This window comes from Monodelphis domestica, chromosome 4 (assembly GCF_027887165.1).
Source record: "Monodelphis domestica isolate mMonDom1 chromosome 4, mMonDom1.pri, whole genome shotgun sequence".
Taxonomy (NCBI): domain Eukaryota; kingdom Metazoa; phylum Chordata; class Mammalia; order Didelphimorphia; family Didelphidae; genus Monodelphis; species Monodelphis domestica.
The window spans coordinates 282,101,715-282,123,711 of NC_077230.1; the positions used below are offsets into that span (position 1 = coordinate 282,101,715).

General features: G+C 36.8%; 1 long non-coding RNA gene across 1 annotated transcript; it reads left to right on the forward strand.

Annotated features, from left to right (window-relative positions):
- The first annotated feature begins 9,001 nt into the window (after window positions 1-9,001).
- LOC107648978 (uncharacterized) lies at window positions 9,002-17,721 on the forward strand. Its single transcript, XR_001622179.2, has 3 exons — window positions 9,002-9,162; window positions 10,355-10,497; window positions 16,105-17,721. It is a non-coding gene; the product is annotated as an uncharacterized LOC107648978 (long non-coding RNA).
- The last annotated feature ends 4,276 nt before the right edge of the window (window positions 17,722-21,997 follow it).

The window sequence follows — 21,997 nt, forward strand, 5'->3', positions numbered from 1 at the left end:
AAAAGCCTCTTCTTTCTATATTCTCTCATTTGGTGGCCTCATTGGCTCCCGTAGGTTTTTTATCTCCATGTAGCTTTCATACATAGACATAGACTTACATAGACAAACATATACATATATAAATATATGTGTGTTTGTTCATTTATTTATTGTTCAGTTATTTCAGTTGTGTTTGATTCTTGATGACCCCATTTAGGTCTTTCTTGGCAAAGATAATGGAATGGTTTATAATTTTTTTCTCTAGCTTATTTTGCAGATAAGAAAACTGAGGCAAATAGGGTTAAATGACTTGCCTAATATTACTCAGCTAGCAAGTATCTGAGACCATATTATGAAAAATAATTCTTCCTGACCAAAGGTATGGCACTGTATCACTGAGCCACCTAGCTGCCTCTAAGTATATATGAATATGTATATACACTGTGAAGAGTGAATCAAACTTTCTTTGTCTATCAATCAGCAATTTTAAGTTAATCAAAAACTTAAGCACCCCTACTTAACACTAAGTAAGAGTGTTTGCAAGTCATTTGCTAAAAGTGGGTGACAATTCTAGAGGTGACTGACCACCCCCTGGGCAGTGCTAAGAAAATTGAAAAACTGCAATTGGTTCCCATAAAGTGGAGGAAGGAAAAGGAAGTGATTTGGAAAAAGGACTATAAAAAATCCTGAACTTCCTGTTCAGGGAGCTTTGACTGGTGACTTGACTCTTGGAGGTAGCTTTGAACTGGGACTTTGGCTTTGACTTGGGACCTTGGTTCTTGGACTGATTTTTGGAGGACTGCTCCTGGATCTTCTCCTTTGGACTTCAGTATTGGAGGACTTTGTTTTGGGAGAGTGAGTAGCTGGCCTTCCTTTCTTGGCTTCTGGAAAGATTAGTTGTGAAGAGGCCTTCCTTTCCTGGAGGAGGCTACATTGGTGGAACACTTTCATAAGACACCACTGGGTCCTCTGGCTAAGGGTTACCAAGCTCTGCTGGAGCTGAGCTGGACACTGGAGCAACATTTAGTGTGATAGGCTAGACATTTTCTCTACCCTCTTTTTACATTTCTCCATTATTCTTTCCACCTCTTTGTAAATAAAAGCTACTAAAATTCATTTTAACTTGAGCTAAGATATTTTAAACTGGTGACCACAATATTAATTTAGAAGCCTCATACTTAGACCCCTAAATTTAATTTCTAAAAACACACATACTTATACATACACATATATGTTACCTATGTATATATGTATATTATCTATCCATTCGTCTCTCCATCTCTCCATTTATCATCAATTTATCCATCTTTCTCTCTCTCTCTCTTCCATATTTCTTTTCCCCTGGGGTTTCCTTTGGCCAAACAGCAAGCTCTTTTTGGGCTCTGTAAGGTTGTGATAGTTACTCGAGAACTAGAAAGGGGTCCTTGGAGTTTGGCCTTTTGAGGAAGATTGCATTGCCACAGGCAGATTCCTGTTAAATCAGTGCCGATGGGGAATGATAAATCAAGTGGGCAATATTTTTGCTTTGTCAGGTGGAGGTGGGAGAGGCAAAGGAGTATGATTTGAAGACTGTATAGAGATGTATTTTTTTTAACTCAAATTCTCAATGGCGAACAAGACTCCTAGAGAAGACAAGAGATGGGCCTTGAGGAGAGACACAACTCAAGTAAAGGCCCTAGGTCAAAGCATTTGGGCTGCTTGTTTAAATTGACTGTCTGCATATGTTTTGTTCAACATCTGGGTTCAGTTGTTGGGAGAAGCTGTCAGAGCTTTGGACTCTAAATACCCCAGGGAGAGTTCTTTGTAAAGTCTCTGGAGTTTCCCTAGAAACTGCAAGTTGTTCTTGTCATTATGTAAATTTCAAAACCCATGTGAACAACTCAATCAGGGGAAGTTGGATAAACAAATATATCTCTTCATAAATGGACTCTTACAAATAATTTTTGGTTGCCTTCCTGAAGCAATGCCAGCTGCTGGTTGTTTTCACAAGCAAAGATCAACCCTGAGGGGAAATCAAAATCAAAATGGATTCTCCAAAATACATATAAGCACCTCAGGGTCAGGGACCCTGTATATTTTTTCCTTTTGTTATTATCTCAGGTGCCAGCTCAGTGATGGGCACTCTGTAGTGACTTATAAATACTTATTTAATTAAATATTTCAAAGGTCCAAAGCCTACTAGTCTTGAAAAAAGTTAAAATCCTGTTACTCAGTTTTTAGTTCTGTTACAAGAATGTGGGACTTCTAGGTGGCACAGTGGGTGGAGTGCTGGACCTGGGATTAGGAAGATTCATTTTCCCGTGTTCAAATTTGCCCCTAGACACTTATAAACTGTGTGACCCTGGGTAAGTCACTTAACTCTGCCTCAGTTTCCTCATTCATCAAATGACCTGGAGAAGGAAATGGCAAACCACTGCAGTACCAAGAAAACCCTAAAAGAAGTTACAAAGAATTAGGCATGACTGAAACAACTGAACAACATAAGAATGTGTCTGATCCTCAAGCTGAATGAAAGACAATCTTTGCCCTCAGGGAGCTTACAGGCTAAAGGGAGAAGACAATCTATAAAAGGGAGCAGAAAAGGAGAGTAGGGGAAGGGGAGAAATTTCAGGATGAAGTCATGGTGGAGAAAATCCAGGTGAAATGAGTCAATAGTACAACCTAGACAGGACTGAAGGCATAGTTGGCCAAGGTTCTGGGAAGACCCTGGTACTAGTTGTTTCCTCTTTTCCCTACTTTGGATCTTATATACCTCATTATTTATTTTCCAATGGGAAAATCATTTTATTTTCTGGATTCTCAGTTCCCTCATATATAAAGTAGGAACAATAATAGTGACCAAACCTACTTCTTAGTATCCTTATGAAACTTAAATGAAGTATTATATGCTAAGTCCTTGGAAAATGGCAAAGTATTAAATAAATATCAGTCATTACTTCTTTTCTAACTGGAGGACCTAACTAGAAAGATTAAGAGCCACTTTTACCTGACTTAAAAGCCAGAGAAGCAGGAAGATAAGTTTCTATCAAGCCAAGAAAGGTGACTGATTACCTAACAAAACAAGATTGTAAGGGTTTTAGACAGTGTGCTAAATTAACAATGTGTTTATAGGAATAGAACATCCTTTTTTTTCCCCTTAGCCTAGATTCTATATGATAGAGATATAGAAACCATATGCACCAGATTTTCTACAGTAACTTTTATTTCAAGAAAATAAAATGTGCTTTTTTAATTGAAAATTTCCAAATGGAATATTCTTTTCCAAGCCATGGAGTTTGTAACATATGTTTGCCATAAAGATATTTGGGATAGGGGTTGCTGATCAGGAAACTCCTAATTAGTTGAATACTTTGATAAATTTGTCAAAATCATAGAAAGTTTGTTTGTTATCCTTCATACTCAAAGAGAATCAAAATGACATCATTATATTAAAGTCAATATGTATCCAATAGAAGCTCAGAAGGTTGGGCACAAGCAACTGGTTGAACAGTAGCGATGAAGATGTCTCTAAATCTTCAGATCTCACACTTCTTTTAAAAAATTATCATTGTTATACTAAATGTTTATTACTTTTATACTAAATTTTTATTTTTCCAGATTACTTATCAATACAATTTTTAAATATTAGCTTTCTGAAATTTTATAATCCATGTTCTCTCTCCTTCACACCTTCCTTCCTTCCCCAAGAAGGTTATACATATATTATCATATAAGACATATTTCCATGTTTGCCATGTTGTGAAAGAAGGCATATATTGCTTATAGAAAGAAAAATTTATGGAAGAAATAAAGAATAGTATGTTTCAATTTACATTTGTACTCCATTTGTTCCTTCTTTAGGAATGGATATTCTTTTTTTTTTGTCATTAATCTCTTAGAGTTGTCCTGGATCCTTACTTTATTGATAACATTTATTCATAAAAGATCATTATGTTATTGTTGTTACTGTTTCTCCTGGTTCTACTCACTTTACTTTGCAGCACTTCATATAAATCTTTCTAGTTTTTTGTGTTCATCTTGTTCATCATTTTTTTAATGGCACTATAGCATTCCATTACAAGAATACACCACAACTTGTTCAACCTTTCCCCAATCGATGGACATCCCATTGGTATCCAGTTTTTTGCCATCACTAAAATAGGTGCTAGAAATATTTTTTTTACAGGTAGGTTATTTCCCCCTATCTTTAATCTCTTTAGGACACAGATCTAATACTGATATTTCTGGGGAGAAAGGTACACACAGTTTTTTGGCCCTTTGGGCATGGTTCCAGATTGCTCTCCAGATGGTTGTATTAGTTCACAGCTCCACCAGCAGTTTATTAGTCTCCCAATTTTTATGTCTCCTCCAGCATTTATTATTTTACTTTTTTGTTATGTTTAACAGTATTATTGGTATGAGGTAGTACCACAGAGTTATTTTAAATTTGCATTTCTCCAATCAATAGTGATTTGGAGCATGACTAAAGATAGTTATAATTTATTCATCTAAGATTGCCTATTCATTTACTTTGACCATTTGTCAATGGGGAAATGCTCTGTGTTCTTATAAATTTGACTCTGTTCTTTATATATTTGAGAGATGAAGCCTTTATCAGAGAGACTTGCTACAAAGATTTCTTACCAGTTTGTTGTTTGCCTTTTTATTTTGATTGCATTGTCTTTGTTTGTGCAGAAACTTTTTAATTTAATGCAATCAAAGTTATCTATTTTATAATTCATAATGTTCTCTATGCCTTGTTTTGATGTTGCTTCCCTTATCCATAGGTCCAAAAGGTAAACTATTTTGTTCTCCCCTAATTCGTTTACAGTATCAACTTCTATTCTAAATCATGTATCCATTTTGCCTTTATTTTGATATATGTCATGTGGTACTGGTCTATGCCTAATTTCTGCCATCTCTTTTCCAGTTTTCTCATCAGTTTTTGTCAAGTAATGAGTTCTACCAAAAGCTTGAATCTTTGGGTTTGTTAAATGCTAGGTTACTATGGTAATTTACCATTGTTTACTGAGTAAATCTAATCTATTCCATTGGTCCTCCACTCTATTTCTTAGCCAAAACTGGATTGTTTTGATGGATTCTGCTTTATGATATAGTCTGAGATCCAGTACAGCTAAGCCACCTTCCTTCATATTTTATCCACTAATTCCCTTGGTATTCTATGTCTGTTGTTCTTCCCGGTTAATTTTGTTATTATTTTTTCTATCTATATGAGATGACTTTTGGGTAGTTTGACTGGTATGGCACTGAATAAACAAATTAATTTGGGAAGGATTGTCATTTTTATTACATTGGCTTGACCTACCCATTAGCAATTAATGTTTTTCCAATTGTTTAGATATGACTTTATGTGTCTGAAAACTGTTTTGTAGTTCTGCTCCTGTAGTTCCTGGGTTTGTCTTGGCAGGTAGATTCCCAGTTATTTTATATTGCCTACATTTATTTTAAATAGGATTTCTCTTTCTATCTCTTCTCTTAGCCTTTCTTGTAATAGAGAAGAATGCTGATGATTTTTGTGAGTTTTTTTCATATCCTGCAATTTTGCTAAAGTTAATTGTTTTGATTAGTTTTTTGGTTGATTTTCTAGGATTTTTTCTTGGCACATCATCATATCATATACAAAGAGTGATAGCTTTATTTTCTTATTGCCTCTTCTAATTCCTTCCATTTCTTTTTCTTTTATTACTGAAAAGATCATGCTAAAAACATGGGAGCAAGCACATAGCATTACTTCATTCTCATTAGTGATGAAGAAAGTACAAAAGCATTGTCCATTATTCTGACCTTTGCAGGCAAGCCATCATGAAACTGGCATATAATACTGATGAAATTTTCCAAACAACCACATTTTGCCATGATCTTCCACAAACTCTCACAACTGATAGCATTGATGGCTTTGGTCAGATTAATGAACATTTCTGTTCTGCTTCTGGCATTTCTCCTGCAGTTGTCAGGCAGCAAACATCGTGCTGACTATAAGTCTTTTCTGAAGTCACACTGACTTTTGGGCAGATTATCATCTTTCAGGTGAAGCATCAGTTGATTAAGAAGGACTCTGGAAAGAATCTTGCCAACAATGACTGAGATATTTTCTTGTGATTATTACATAACAATCTATTTCCTTTTCCATATAGAAATTGTTAATGGAGACATCCTTGATCTCCTGGTAGAAAATATCTTTCCATATGACCTGGGAATATTTCAGTCAGTTTTTATATGAGCAGTGGACCCCCTGCCTTATAAATGTATTTAGCTTATCTCTCCAGGATTATGATGGTTATCATTGATTAACATGGTTCCATCAGTGCTAAATAGTTGAAATGCACCATAGGTCTTTGGCCCTAAATAAATTTTAGGGTACTTTATAACTATTTTAGATTGTTACTATCAGTGTGAAACTGAATTTCATTTGCCTTCTTAATGAGCCAAGAATCCTACATCTCTTTATGTTTTACTTATACTTTATTATAAAAACTATCTTCTTAAAAATGGACACATTTTCCTATTGGTAAACTTTTTGGTATTCCCATTTTTCTTTTAGTATATTCTGAATTACCTTATCATTTTCATCAAGCCAATACTGATGTTCACACATGTTCTGGCCCAAATGAGTCAATGTGGTGTCATACACAAAATTTTTGAAAGCTACCCATTCCTTTTCTGCTCCCCTGTTGCCAACCATGTGTTGGCTGAGCTTTCCCTCCAAGTTAGCAATGAACTGTTCACATTGGGAGAAATAATCTATTGGTTGTATCTTCTGATGGTCACCTTGTCTTGAAGCCACTGCTTTTGTTAAATCCAAATGTTTAACTAAGACAGGATAAGTCTGCGATCTGCCCAACAATCTGTACCATACATCTCCTCTTTGTCAGTCTCACATCCAATCTGTCTTTTCTTATAATGGCATAGTTTATTAAATTCCAATGTTTGCTACAAGGGTTCATCCACAAGGTTTTATTGCATTTAGGTGAATTGAAAACAGTGTTGGTGATGAGAAGATCTTGTGATGCGCAAGTCTTCAGTAGTAGTTGATAATTGCTATTGCTTTGTTTTACTTCATTCCTCTCAAGGACTTCCTGCCATGCCTTATAGTTTGTGCCTATGCTAGTGTTAACGTCACTCAGAATTATAAGCTTGTCTTCCTTTGGCATATTGATGAAGAAGATCTCCAGGTCTCCATAAAATTTTCTTTGATATCATCAGGTCATGGTGTAAACATGCACACCCCTGATACTGGTGTGGCACTTTTCTGCAAGTTGTAATCACTTTATCATTAGTTTGTTAATGTACAACAATTAGAAAAAATTTTTAAAGATTTTTAATGATCATTAGAAGGAATAAAAAGGTAACAAAATTAAAAAATTGCGTGCCCATGGCTAATCAGCCTGTTCAAAATCCCCACTTACCACCACAGTTGCCAACAGGAAGCAAAGAGGCTGGGACCAGCAACCCCACTGCCTAATATCCTCTGTCTCCAGGAAGTACGTAACAACAGGAAGTCAGTGGGCTCTCAGAAAATGCAGTTTTTAGGGTAACAGATTTCCAATTACACATGTCCCCCCGCCCCATGATCATTGGGAGACCAGTTTCCCCAATTGATCATTTAACAAAATAAACTTTTAAATAACAATAATTTGGGGATAAAAGGGAAAAAGAACAAACCAATGATTGCTAGGTACATTGACAAAAAGCCAATTAGGGGGCAGTCCCCTTTGGCATAAGAGTATACATACAAAAACAAATGCATTCAATCTCACACAGTTCAAATCACCACATTCCAAAGTTCACTTTGCATCTTCTGGTACAATGTGTGGTCTGTGCAGTCATCTTCATGGAGCCTTCTCCAAAAAATTTACTTTCTGGATTCAGAGAGGTAGCATAGTTCTTATCCTAAAATTACTCTCAAAAGGATTTAAACTTTGCATTTTAGAATAATAATACACTTGTCATACACTCCTTTGGGGAGGTATACAAGCTTGTTGACCAAGTTAGATTTGATTTTGAAACCTATACTAACTCCATGATGATTCTCATCACCTGAGACCCTCCAGAAAAAATACGTATTCATCTCTAACTTTGGTAAGCTGTCCACCTTCTGCCAGTCTTGTTTCATGAAGGGATTTTATTTGGATGTGATAGCCTGTTAAATTATTCCACAACAAGAGCCATTCATCTTTCAGGTGTCCTGGATTTTATGTTGTCTGTAAATGTGTGCACATTCCATGTACCAATGATGAATAGAGTTGTCTTCAAAAGAGATTTTATATATATATATATATATATATATATATATATATATATATATATATATATATATATATATTTTGTGTGTTCTGATCATAAGGTAGTGAAGCAGAAAAATTTTAGGGCAACTTTTAAAAGAACTGTACTGTTTTTACATGTAATCTGAGAGGGAAATCCAAGATCTAGGCAGCCTAGTCTTACTTGAAAGGTCAAAGAGAGAGATTTCCAAATGCTTTGTATCCTCATGACTGGATGGTTAAATTGGCAAGAAAAGTAGAGTTCTGGTGGTGTCTGAACTTGGTATTTTGCTCAGGAGATGTTATTTACTATTTCTGTTCTCATTTTCCCCATTTGCAAGTAAGAATATTGGACTCTGAGGTCCCTTCCAGCACTTCTATATTTTCATAAAAGTATTGTGATACTCCTTTGTGGAAAAAAATCCTCTCTACTCTTACCCCAAAATAATGAAATCACAGATGTTTCTAGTATTCATGTAGCTTTATCTCAGTCCTTCTGATTCACACTTGAGCTGGAGATATAAATGTATGCCAGGAGACACAGCCTGGATAATGTGAAGTTTAATGTTGACTTGACATCAGATGTTGTTGATTCTTTGTTTTCAAAATGACATCATGGGGTGATGTCTTGACTTGTTTGTGCATTGAATTTAAGTGAGGCAAAGACATACCTAGTCATCAAAGTGAGGCTGATGACTAGGTATGTCTTTGCCTCTTGATGACTAGGTATATCTTTACTTCACTCTTCCAGAGTCATCAAAGTTCAGTGGCAAGCCAAAATTCAGGATGACTGACTATATCCTGAGATGAAGTTGATGACCTTGATGTCTTCATTGTTGACCAAACTCTTAAGAACTCCACAATGCTTGCTTCAGATGACTTCATGGCTATTGGAACAAATGGTTTTTATCCTCCCATCCAGGTGAGAAAAGTCTTGACAGGCTTGAAATAGACTTCTCCCTAACTCACCAACTGGGTTTGAGGCCTGTTGATTACCTTCAACTTGGTTTAGCCCATTAGGAGAGATAATTTTACTTAAATGTGGATGCTGTACATGCTATAGCTTCTTGGAGCCACAGGTGAGAGTTGGGTGAAAGGTAAACACCAAAAGTGGGTTATCAACCCTGAAAGAGGCTCAGCAAGCCCTCGTTCCAGAGGTGCTAATCCTACCTTTACATGTTCATTCCTGGAATGTCATCATTTTTTACCTTTAGAATCTTTAGGTTCAAAGCTTCAAGTCTCAGTTCAGGTATGACTTTCTACCAAGTCTTCCTTTTTGGTGCTCTCTCCCTCCTCAAATTATCTTATATTTACTTATCTCTGAAAATATAATCATAGATTTAAAGTTCAAAGAGATCTTAGGGATCCACTTATCTAACCACCTCATTTTACAGATGAGAATGAGGTATAGTTGGTGTTTTTTTCCTATGACAAGAGTATTTAATTTGGGGTATATAAACTTATTTGAAAAAATATCTTGATAACATTTCAGTATAATTGGTTTCCTTTAAAATTATATACATATTATTTTATGCATTTAAAAATATTTTTCTGAGGAGTCCAGAGACAAAACAGTTAAGAATTCCTGCTTAGTAGAATGTAAACTCCTGAGGGACATATTAGTTTCTTTTGTTTTTGTTTAACTAAGCACCTACAATTGTATATTTCAGATTATGGATGCTTAATAAATTTGGAACTGAATTAACTGGCAAATCTTTGGACTTATAATGACTAAACTTGGAAGAGTATATACACCATGTAATAAGCTACTGTAAACCGAATCTAATAGCTAAAGCACTAATCTTGTCAGATGTCCCATATGTCTATAAGACTAAATTATTGGGAGCAGTTTATATTGCTGGATGTTAGCCTTGGTACTTACCTTGGGTGTTGTGTTAAAAATTAGGTGGTCAGGAGCAAGAAGAATAAAATGCACTAAATGTCTTCCTCAGAAATCTAGAAAATGTGTTAGACTGAATCCTTATAAAGAAATCCAAGCAAAACTCACAGTGAGTTATTTTTCCAGTCCAGATGGCATAGGCAGATCAACAAAGAAGTCTGTGGACAGTACAGTTAGGGTATAATCAGAAACTGACAAAATGTTTCGTTCCCAGGGAATTAAAGGGGACCAGGCTGTGTACCAGGGTAGAAAATACTAGGACAGAAAGAGATCTCAAGGAATCTTTGAAGATCCTTCAGAATATGGGATCCAAAGTCATCTGGCAACCACATCCAAGTCAGAGATCAGGAAAGACTGGTAGGTGACCTATACATAGTGGATAAGATTTTTATGGTTATAGGTCCTAGATATGTTTTGAGTGAGGAACAAGTTCAGAAACAAACAAAAGCTCTGTGTCTTGTATCCTAAAAGCAAAGGAGTAATTAACTTCTAACTTCCTGCTCAGGCTGAAGCTTACAATGGAATAAACAGGGCATGATTCCCAAGACAAAAGAGAATCTGCAGTTAGGTTGCTCTGAATCTGCAGAGCTCACCAACTATCTGGTCAAGAGTAGCTGAGTCCAGCAGCAACCTACTAGATTTTGAACTTCCAATGAAGAATAAGTTAATAATTAATGTCTTGCTCCAATCCAGAACTAGGTCAGTAACTTACAGAGCTCAGACCAGGAGGGCAATGATCAGATTTATTCCTGGATCATGTCACTTTGGGAACACTAAAAGTTTATAGATGACCAGCCTGAATTATCCACGAAGATCCTGGAATAACATAACATTTGATACCATAAGAAAGTAGCAGAAGCACCCAAGAGAACAAAAGCTCATCCCAGACATTCCTTGCAAAAATACAGAGCCCACGCTGGAAAAAACAATCAATTTTATGTAAGATAATGACAACAATAAAGTCACATATTCAAACTTTGGGGATGCAACCAAAGTAATATGTAGGGGAACCTCTAAACACTTTCATCAGTAAAAGAGGAAAAAAAGCAAATAAATGAATTGGGCATACATAGAAATCTAAGAAATTAATCCTGCCCCACTAAATACTTATTAAAAATCCTGAAAATCTAAGACAAGATTAACAAAACTATAATTTAAAAAAAATTGAATTAATAAAACTAGAAGCTAGTTTACAAAAACACAATAAAATATATAAGCCATTTACTCACTTAATATAAAAAAGAAAACCAAATTAATAGAATCAAAAATGAGAAAGGTGAGTTTATTTTAGTTTATTTTAAAATTTTATTTAGAATATTTTTCCATGGTTACATGATTTATATTCTTTCCCTTTCCTCTTTTCTAAAAATATCTTTTCTAAACGTGCTAAGTACCTAATATAAAAATCCTAATCACATCCCCATTGAACCATGTAATCGATCATATGTTTTTCTTCTGCATTTCTGCTCCCACAGTTCTTTCTCTGGGGGTGGATAATGTTCTTTATGATAAGTTCCTCTGGATTGTCCTGGGTTATTGCTTTACTGCCCATTATGTTTGATTATGCCACAGTGTATCAGTCTCTGTGTACAATGTTCTCCTGGTTCTGCTCCTTTTGCTCTATATCAATTCCTGGAGGTCGTTCCAGTTCCCATGGAATTCCTCTAGCTCATCATTCCTTTCAGCACAATAATATTCTCACCATCAGATGCCACAATTTGTTCAACCATTCCCCAATCGAGAGACACCCTTCATTTTCCTTTTTTTTTTTTTGCCACCACAAAGAGCATGTACAAGTATTTTTGTATTTTTGTACAACTATTTTTCCTTATTATCTCATTGGGGTACAAACCCAGCAGTGGTGTGGCTTAGTCAAAGGACAGACATTCTTTTAAAGCCCTTTGTGCATAATTCCAAATTGCCCTCCAGAATGTTTGGACCAGAAAGGTGAATTTATAACCAACAAAGAAGTAAATACGAATTTTAGAAGCTATTGAACCAAACTGTATATCCATAAAACTGGATATCTAAATTAAATTGGGTAGGTATTTACAAAAATATAAATTGCTCAGATTAACAGAATAATAAAAAGGGAATTAAAAAAAACCTATCTTAAAAATAAATTGAACAAGCCATGAATAAATTGAATGAGCTCCTAAAGAAAAAATCCTTGTATTCCCTTCATCACTTGTAATTTTCATTTTAATCATCTCAGTCACTCTAATAAGTATGAGGTGGTACTTCAGAGTTACTTTAATTTTTGTTTCTCTGATTATTAATTATTTAGAGCATTTTTAATATGGCTATTGATAGCTTGGGTTTCTTCCTTTGCAAAGAACATTTCCACTGTATCAAGCAATCAAATCAAAGATTTCAACTAATACCAGACAAATCTTTAATCTATCCTTAATCTTCCTTTTCATATTCTTTCACTATTTATCACTATTTATCAATTGGGGAATGGTTCATTCTTAGAAATGAAAATTAAAATAACTCTGAAATACTACACTATACCCATTACATAGGCAAAATTGACAAAAATGGAAAATGACAAATGACAGAGGGATCTATGAGTGTTAAAAACTGTAGATGCCAAAACTGTAAAGGTTTTGACCAAACTGATAAAGGTAATTTTTAGTGTTTTGACTTAAAATCTAAATAAGTGGTCACCATGGGAAATTCCCAAATATGAAAAATACCCAAGTCAGCTGGGGATTTATGGAGATTTTAATTAATATAAATGAAGGAATTAAGGGAAGGAGAGAAATAGAGAGAGAGAGAGAGAGAGAGAGAGAGAGAGAGAGAGAGAGAGAGAGAGAGAGAGAGAGAGAATAGCCAAGCAGTAGAAAAGGGAGAGCAACTCAGTCTTTATCACTCACCACAAGATCGTCTCCAAGCAAGCTCCAGTCCTCCACTGAATTCAATTGTGAACTCCATTCAAAACGTCCTCACTTCAACTCCAAACTCCAACCAATTCAACTCAAATTCAATAAGTCCTTGAATTCCTCTTATCCCTTCCTTTTAAAGAAATTTTCTCTTATGTCACCTCCCCTAAATCTTCACTTCTATCAATCACAGTAGATGCTTTTTTCCAGGACTGCCCATTCTTAGTTCTCATCTTCTTTTTCACCTTTTCACCTAAAGTTTTCACCTTCTCTGGTTAGATAAAATCTACTGAGTACTTCACACCTCTTTTGTTAAGCTCGCCTTTTATAAGTTGCTTGACCTTTTAGGTACTAATTTAACCTTTATAGGTAATTAGCACCCTTTTGTATTAGATCTAAAAATAGACCTAGCTTAAGGTTCTAGTTTTACTATAAGATATGAGTTGGGGACTTTTCATTGTTTAATCAGGAATTTGCAACTTTATCTTCCCCTAAGGCATGGTCTGAGTAGGGTGGAGTAATTTTAAAAGTTCCCAATACATTCCTGATTAAGTATCTTCATTGTTAAAAATGGGGATAGCTTAATCAAATCTTATAAAGTAGAGTCTGGGTAGTTTTTAAGATTCAAATCATGGGGAGATGTGTGTGCTTATGCCCTATTGATGGAGCTGTAAACTGATCCAGTCATTTTGGATAGCATCTTGGAGCTATGGCCTCAAAGGTATTAAAATGTGCATATCCTGGTCTAGTGCAAGTTAGACAAGTGATCCTACAGAGAGCCTGCATCATGAACATGATCACTAACTGAGAAAGCCTTAAGTCTTACTGTACTAGACGTAGTGGAGGCTTTTAAAACATCGATTAAACATTCACTGCTCTTTAAACATATTTGGGAAGTAAGGGGTAGGGGCAGGACATATGTTTATGAAAAAATCATACACGGCAAAAAATGTTCAAATCTCAGCTCTGTTATTCACTAGTTATATAACACTGGGTAAGGGACTTCACTTATCTGAGATGAGAAAGACCATTTCAGGTTCAAATGAATAAAGATTTATTAAATACCTACTATGTTCCAGATACCATGCTAAGCATGAGGAGTCCAAATACAAAGTTCTTAACCCCAAAGGGCTTACAGTACAGTGGCAAATAACAATAAATGAAAGGAACCTGAATAGAGGAGTGTTGGGAGGGGGAGTCTGAAGAGATGAAAATACTAGCTGCATTGTAAAAAAATAAAGGCAAACTGATAGGTCCCAGGTGATATCTCAGAGTCATTTTGTTTGCTTTTCTTTGATCCATAATGACTTAGAGCCTTTTTTATATGGTTACATATAGCTTTGATTTCTCTATCTAAAAACCATGTTGTCATATCCTTTAGCCATTTATCAGTTGGGGTATGGCTCATATTTGTATAATTTGACACCAATCAATTGGCTAAAATGATAAAAGCACAAAATTACAAATGTTGGAGGGGATGCAGAAAAATACACAATTGATGGAGCTGTGAACTGATCCAACCATTTTGGAGGGCAATCTGGGATTATGGACAAAAGTTATAAAATTGTGTATACTCTTTGACCCAGCAAAACCACTATTAGGTTTATTTCATAAGGATCAAGGGGAAAAGAACCTATCTGTTCTAAAATATCTATAGCAGCTTTCTCTATGATGGCAAAGAACTGAAAACTGAGAGAATGTCCATCACTTAGAGAATGGTTAAACAAGTTGTGGCATATAATTGTGCTGGAATACTACTGCATCATAAGAAATGATAAGCAGATTAATTTTTAAAAATCATGTAGACTTACATGAAATTATGAAGAGTTAGATGGATAGAACCAAGATAACATTATCTACAGCCACAGAAACATTTTTTTTAAAGAATAACTGGTATATATCCACCTCTAGAGAAAGAACTGATAAATAGAAATAAGCAAGACATTGTTTCTTAAATACATATATATCTTTTTGTCAAATGGTGCCTTCTCTAATGGGAGGAGGGGAGGAAGGGAGGGAGACACAGAGAAACTCTAATGTAACAAATAAAGAAATTGAAAAAAAAAATAAAGACATTTGGGAGTGCAGCCTGAAAAGGAATGAAGACATGGCTGGACTAGACCTCCTCCTTAAAATAGAAGTTATGGGAGGAACCAGACAATCAAAGGAAATATTGAAGGGGAAGGAAGTGGCTTCCAATGTGTGGAGTCAAAAAGTAGAGTATTGAGGTGTAGCAAGGAACTATGAAGTGGTTTCAGGAAGCATTTTAGAGATACGGGGAGAGTTAAGAGTGCAACTTGGAGAGGAATAGTCAGGAAAATCTTCATGAAATTGGGAGGCTTTGCTATGAACCTGGACAGACAAGACATGGGACACTTATAATTGTTCTTAAGACATTGTTGTATTTAAGGGTGTAGAGTGTAGTGTATGTGTAGTGAGGGCTGTCCCCCACCCCCAAACATAGCATGAAGGTATCACTGTGTGACTCAATGGGAGGCAGAATAGATATCCCCAGCCTCTTCTCCCCCAACCCTTTTTCAAAACAGACTAATTTCTGCCAAGAAGAGAAATAATAACTGTGCCCTTCTGCTCTCCTTGGAGACAGGAGATAGGAGGAATTATACCTATCTGCTCTTTTAAATATTAGTCTAGGGGATATGATCAGATTCAATATAACTTCTGATCTCTGAGTCATTATAGAGGGAAGCAGGACCCCAAGCTCTAAATCCAAGGCTTGACTCACTTCCCAGCAAATACTAGTTCTGCAATGAGCATGAATATACCAGTTATCAAAGAAAATCCATTTATCCAAATCAGTAGCACAACTGAATTCCAAGAAGATATACATACATACAATACAGGCAATACAGCGAGGGTGAGGTAACTCCTACAATGGGAGCAAAGTAACTCAGCTCAACAAAGAGAGTGTGTCCTGGGTCTCACACAAGGGGAATCTTCATTAAGATGTAGCATGGTAGTGCTAGGGATATGATAGACTGCTAACTCTTCTCATCTGCTTAGAGTCTTATTCTTCAGCAGATTTAAGTAGAGTTGGTTTCTTTCATCTTTTGTTTTGAAGCTGGAAGCCAGAAGCACTTGAAGTGACTGGACACCTGGAAGAAGATTGAAGAAGGCTGGACCTCTCTCACTCAAAAATTTGGCTCTACCCTTCCCACCACCAGGCATTGAATAAGAGAGTCCCATACCAAAGGGCTTCAGGACTAGAGTTCTACTTGTTCTGTTTTTCTAGCTAGATTTTAAATGCGATGAGGGAAGGATCCGGTCTTATATTTCCTTTACTCTTTCCCAAAGGCACTTGATCAATATAAGATTCATTATATTGTGAGAATTTAGGCCAGTCTCATCACAATGCTCTACTCCACTGTGAGCCAGCCTAAAATCCCTTATTTTTAAAGAACTCACTTCAAAACTTTTGGTTTGAATCAGGTGATTTAACAAAATGAAGAAAACCAAAAATCCTTGGCCACAGTTCAGCAAGGTTATCATAGAATTTAGAGGATATTTTAGAGATCCTCTAGTCCTGCTTCCTCTTTACATCTGAGGAAACTGAACCCTGGAATAGGAAGGTGACTTGCCTGAAGGTAATTTAAAAGGAATGTCCAACCAAAGACTTTCCCTTCTAAAACAAGATCCTTCCCTGTTCCACCAAGGACTTCTCATCCAACCCAGGCCTTTCCCTGTCCTTCATAGCTGGTATGCAAAGTAAATGCACAAGAAACCAAAGAGATAAAGCACTGGAGAGGGTGCTATCTTGACCTAGCAATGCTGATTATGCTATTAAACCTTTTTTCTTTCCTCTGCCCTCTGGGGCCCTGCCATGGGAGAGGTGACCCAGCTGAGGGAAGCCAGGTGGCTGTCTGGCCTTCGGAATCACAAAGGCCTCAGTGATCTGTAGGGAGCAATGCATGCCAGGGGCTCAGGGCAGGTCAGACGTTGACAGCCAACTTCACCCCATTGGCAGCCAGGGCCTGATAAAGACCTGATTGATTGGGGGAGTACTTCCTGACAGCTTAATGAATGACCGTAATTAGGGGGCCCCACCATGAGCTGGTGCAGTTACATAGGCTCCATTGTGGACAGGATGCATGCTGAAATTCATGGCCAAAACATGGTATGAGAGCAACTCAAAAGATTTCCAACACAGAGAGTGAGCAGATCTGTAGGAAAATGTGTTTATGGAACAGAACAAAGCAAGCTCCATTCCCATTGGTCCATCTCTGAACCTCAGGGTCATCATTAATGATAGCTTCTTGTAGAAAGCAAAGGTCCTTTCCCTTGGGGTAATATAATACTGGTAGCTACCATTGCCTTGATGGTAGAGACCAAAGGAGCTTATGACCTGAAGGGATAAAAATGGTCCCCTAAGAACTGCCAGAAAACCCAAGGTATTGCTTTATCTGGGTCTTTTTTTTTCTTCTTTCTTGTCAAACCCACAAATATTTAGGGGGATTTAATTTTCATTTCTCAGATTTTCTCATGTTTTCTTTATCCTAATGTTGTTTGGTGAAAGTGATTTGATGCCTGTGACAGTTCCCAAGACATTTTTTTAGGTTTTTCTTAGAAGCAGGAAGTTACAGTGTGCCAAACGCCAAAGAAGCCAGCTTCTAACGATGAAGAATACAGTGAGTAATGGTAATAATGTGCCCAGAGAGGAAAACAACTCAGCTCATTCTTTGGAGCTAGTTCTAGAGAATTCATATGCTTTCTCTCTCACATCAGTGATGAGTGGACTTCCTGCTCTGGTTAACAATGTGGAGACCCTAGAGGAAGTCTCTAATGTTCAAGGAGAGGCTGGGAAACCAGTCATGGATATCAGAAGGGATTCATCCATCAGACAGGATGGGTGGGCTGGAGAGTCTCTAAAATCTCTTCCCCCAAAACAAGAAGATGGAAATTTGAAACTTTACAAAATTTTTCCTATTTTCTCTTCACTCCGATTTTTAAATTTTTCCTAGCTAAAATTTAATAAACAGTTCAAGGAATCCCTTTGGGTGGCCCTTTTGTCTGTCTTTGACTTCCCATCTCTTCCTTTCTCATTTAAAAAAAAATTCTGAGTCAATAAGTTGCTAAGCAACAAATTGGATTGAAAAGTGTCTTAGACTTGGGAATCTTCTAATCCTGCCTCTCATAGTTGTGAAACCATGGGCAAACCTCTTCAAGCCTCAGTTTTCTCATCTGTAAAATCAAGGCAATAATATCTGCCATACTTATCTCACATAATTATTGTGAGGATCACAGTAAGACTGGATTTGTAATATCCTTTGCAAACCTTAAAATGCTAAGTAAGAGTTGGGATTTTTTCTGTGATTTACTGAACTCCAGGGAACTCCCATGGAGGTTCTTCCATTACCAATGCAGTCAGCACCTTCTCTTCAATTTATATTCTCAGAGAGTTGCTTGTGGCTAATAAGAGGTTAACAGCCAGTCTATATCAGAAGTGGGACCTGAACCCAAATCTTCCTGATCCTGAAGCCTGCTCTCTATTTAGTAATGTCATCCAGCTTGTCAGGTCAGTTACTATAATTGTTATTGTCATTTTATTCATTTTTCAGCACAAGAATTTTATTGTCATAATAATAACAACTCACATTTCTATAAGAATCATTGACATTTGCATAGCATGTTAAAGTTAGCAAAGCACTTTGCATGCATTTGCACATTGGAGCCTCCATACAACCCTTCCTCTTGTTGCTCAGTCTTTTCAGTTGTGTTTGACTCTTCATGACCCCATTTAGGGTCTTCTTAACAGATACTGGAATGGTTTGCTATTGCCTTCTGCAGCTCATTTTACATATGTGGAAACTGAGCTAAACAGGGTTAAATGACTTTTCCAGGGTCATATCTAAAACTTTAGACCTGGAGTTCTATCCACTGATCCACCTAGCTATAAACAGCAAGCCTAGGTTGGTAATGACTATTGTGATCCCCATTTTACAGAGGGTGGACTGTATCGTGTGAAGTCTAAAGAGCCACCCACCATTATTTCTCTATTTAGTGATGGTGAGGGGACTTGAACTCAGTTCTTATGCCTCCAACCAAGTCCTGAGCTCTTTCTACCATATATGATATCTGTAACTATACTCAGTTGCCTCATATTACACCAGACAGGGATCATGTCTTCTACTTTTTTGGTATTCTTTATGCACACTGAATGCTTAAATATACTGGCTCTCTTGAAAGTGCTATCATCATAAGAGTTCAAGGGTCTTTAACTGTAGTCCCTTCCTTTGCCCACTGGCTCCCCTAGCCTTGGAAGACTCCAAGACTCCTAGAGGGGAAGAGCTGCTCAATTTCTTGCTGTCTCTTTCACATATTGTTCCAGTTATGGCTTTATTGAATTATTTAAAATTATTTTTTTCTTTCAGTTAGATGGCACAACTCTTGTTTTTCACACTCAGCTGACTTACATGTTCAGCCTGAATCAAAGTTCAAAGTATTTCACAAGATGGTCTTGGACTGAAAACTAAAGAAACTAAGAAGACGGAACATTTCAAAACAAATTAGGTGCCAAATTATACAATTAGACAATTTCGTGTCATAGCTAAGCCCACAGATATATTCTGAAGCTACTTTCCTCCTTGTCCCAAGTCACACTAGGTGCTAGGATCAGCAAAAAATAAAATTAAAAAGATAAGTAGGTTTGACATTCTTTTCCCTATTGCTTCTAATTTAGGTTTTAAATTTTATCTTTTTTTAAGCTTTTAATGTCACAATTCCTTTCTTCAAAAACAAGCAAACAAAACTCAACAACAACAACAAAATCTAATTTGTCTCCCATCCTTCCTCAAGCATACATACCACTTTCCCAATTTCTCCTAGGCCTAATTTTACTTGAGCCATAAATCTCCTCTACAACATTTATAGGAAATGGTTTAATCTTTACTTGAAGACCTGTAGGAATGATGAACTCACTACTTTATAGAAGAGCCCAAATGTTGTGCAGAGAACTCTAAGAAAAGGCTACAAAACAGTGAATAGTGACCTGGTCATAAATACAGGTTCAAGACCCACCTCTGACAAATACTGAGTGTGTGATTTTGAGAAAGTCACTTAACCTTTCAATGTTCTAGGCAACTCTCTATCTCTTAAGTTGCAGAGATCTTGGAGACCTGCATTAATAATAGAGAATTTCCTCACCTTGGAGTTCTTTATACAAATAAAATCACATGTCCAATCCCTATCTAATATTAGGATGTCTGTCATTATCATGAACTATCTTCCAACTATTAGTCTTAGCTCTCATCTCCAAGACCAAAGAGAAAATCTAATCTATCTTCTCCACAACAACCTTTCAAATATTTGAACAGTGTTTTCATTACACTCCTGTCTTTCTGCCACCCCCCCCTCCCCAACCCAAACCTCATGCCTTGGATTTAATCATCTTAGTTCCCTCAAAAAATTATATGGCATTGGGTTCCAATCCTGTCACCATCATTGATACTCTCCTGTGGAAAAATTCCAGTATATTCATGTTCTTCCTTAAAATGTGGTGCCCAGAACTGAACAAAATACTCCAGATGAAGCCTGACCTGGAGAGGGGACAGCAGTCTTATTTTCACCTCCTTCTGGATGATATATTAGTGTCAAAGCAGCCTAACTCCTCCACATTCCTCTTTTCTGGATGCTGTAGATAGTTAAAGGCTTGAGGATGATTTTGGCAGGATTCAGTTCAACAGTAACTTGACTCCAACTTAACGTTCTTGGGAACTACAGAAAAAGCCCAAGTTTTTCTTTAGCACATTTAGGACTGAGCCATCAATGAAAGAGACACCCCGTACACCTCTGAACATATATACCAACCTGAAACACTTATGACAACTTTCACCATGGCTTTTGGACGTTAGTCACCTAAGATGTCGTGCAGAACCTCAGTGCTGGGGCAGAAGGAGCCTCAAAGGCTAGTTAGTCCAAATTTCAGCTGGTTAGGGATCCCCTTGATGACATACTTGGCAAGTTGTCAACAAGCCTTTGTTCAGATACCTCCAGTGAGAGGGAACTCAGTACCTCTTTTGGTAGGTTCTCCGTTCCACTTTTAGACAACTCCAAGTGAGGGGAATTTTTTTTTCCCTCATATGAAGCCAACATCTGTCTCTGAAATATCTTTACATTGCTTCTAGTTCTGCCCTCTGGATTTTCAAAAGAACAAATCTAATTCTTTTTCCAGATGACAGCCTTTCAAATATTTGAAGGCAGTTATGTGCCATCAACCCTTCTCTTTCCTCTTTTTCAAGGTCAAGAACAGATCCAAGGCACTCTACTATATAGATCTCCTTCCAGGCTGATTCAGTCTGTCCATTAATTCCTACTCCTTGGATCCAGTGATTCAACCACTTCTGAATTCATCTGCTTATACTATTGGGCAGCCTCCATCTCCCCACCTTGTCTACAAGAATATCAAGACACTTTGTCATATGCTTTGCTGAAATCCAGGTATGTTATGTTTATAGCTTTACCTTTATCTGACCATCTAGTAACACTGCCAAAAATGGAAATGAGGTTATACTGGTCTGACCTGTTCTTGGGGAAGCCGTGTTCTCCATGCTCTCAATTTCTTTATAGACATTGTGTAGGATTGTAATATTTTGGTGATTTCAGTGTGAATTTTGAGCACAGTGGCTTGGTTTTATTTATATTCAGATATATTCTATAGCTAGAGTGAGATTTAAGCCCAAGCAAACTTACCGAGTAGATTAAGGTCTTTCTAGATGCTACCTTCTCCATGAAGTTTTCCCTGAAAAGTAATCTTTCTTTCTTTTATTTTCTCATAGCATTTTTCTTGGGCCAGTTTTTTTTTCTTGCTGAACTCTCTCCCTTGTATCAATATTACTTGTGTACATATGAAGACATCATTATATTGTATGCTTCCTGAAAGCAGTGTCTTTGTCATATTTATCTTTGTATCCCCAGCATCTGAAGACCAGAGCTGTGCAAATGGTAGACACTCCATCCAT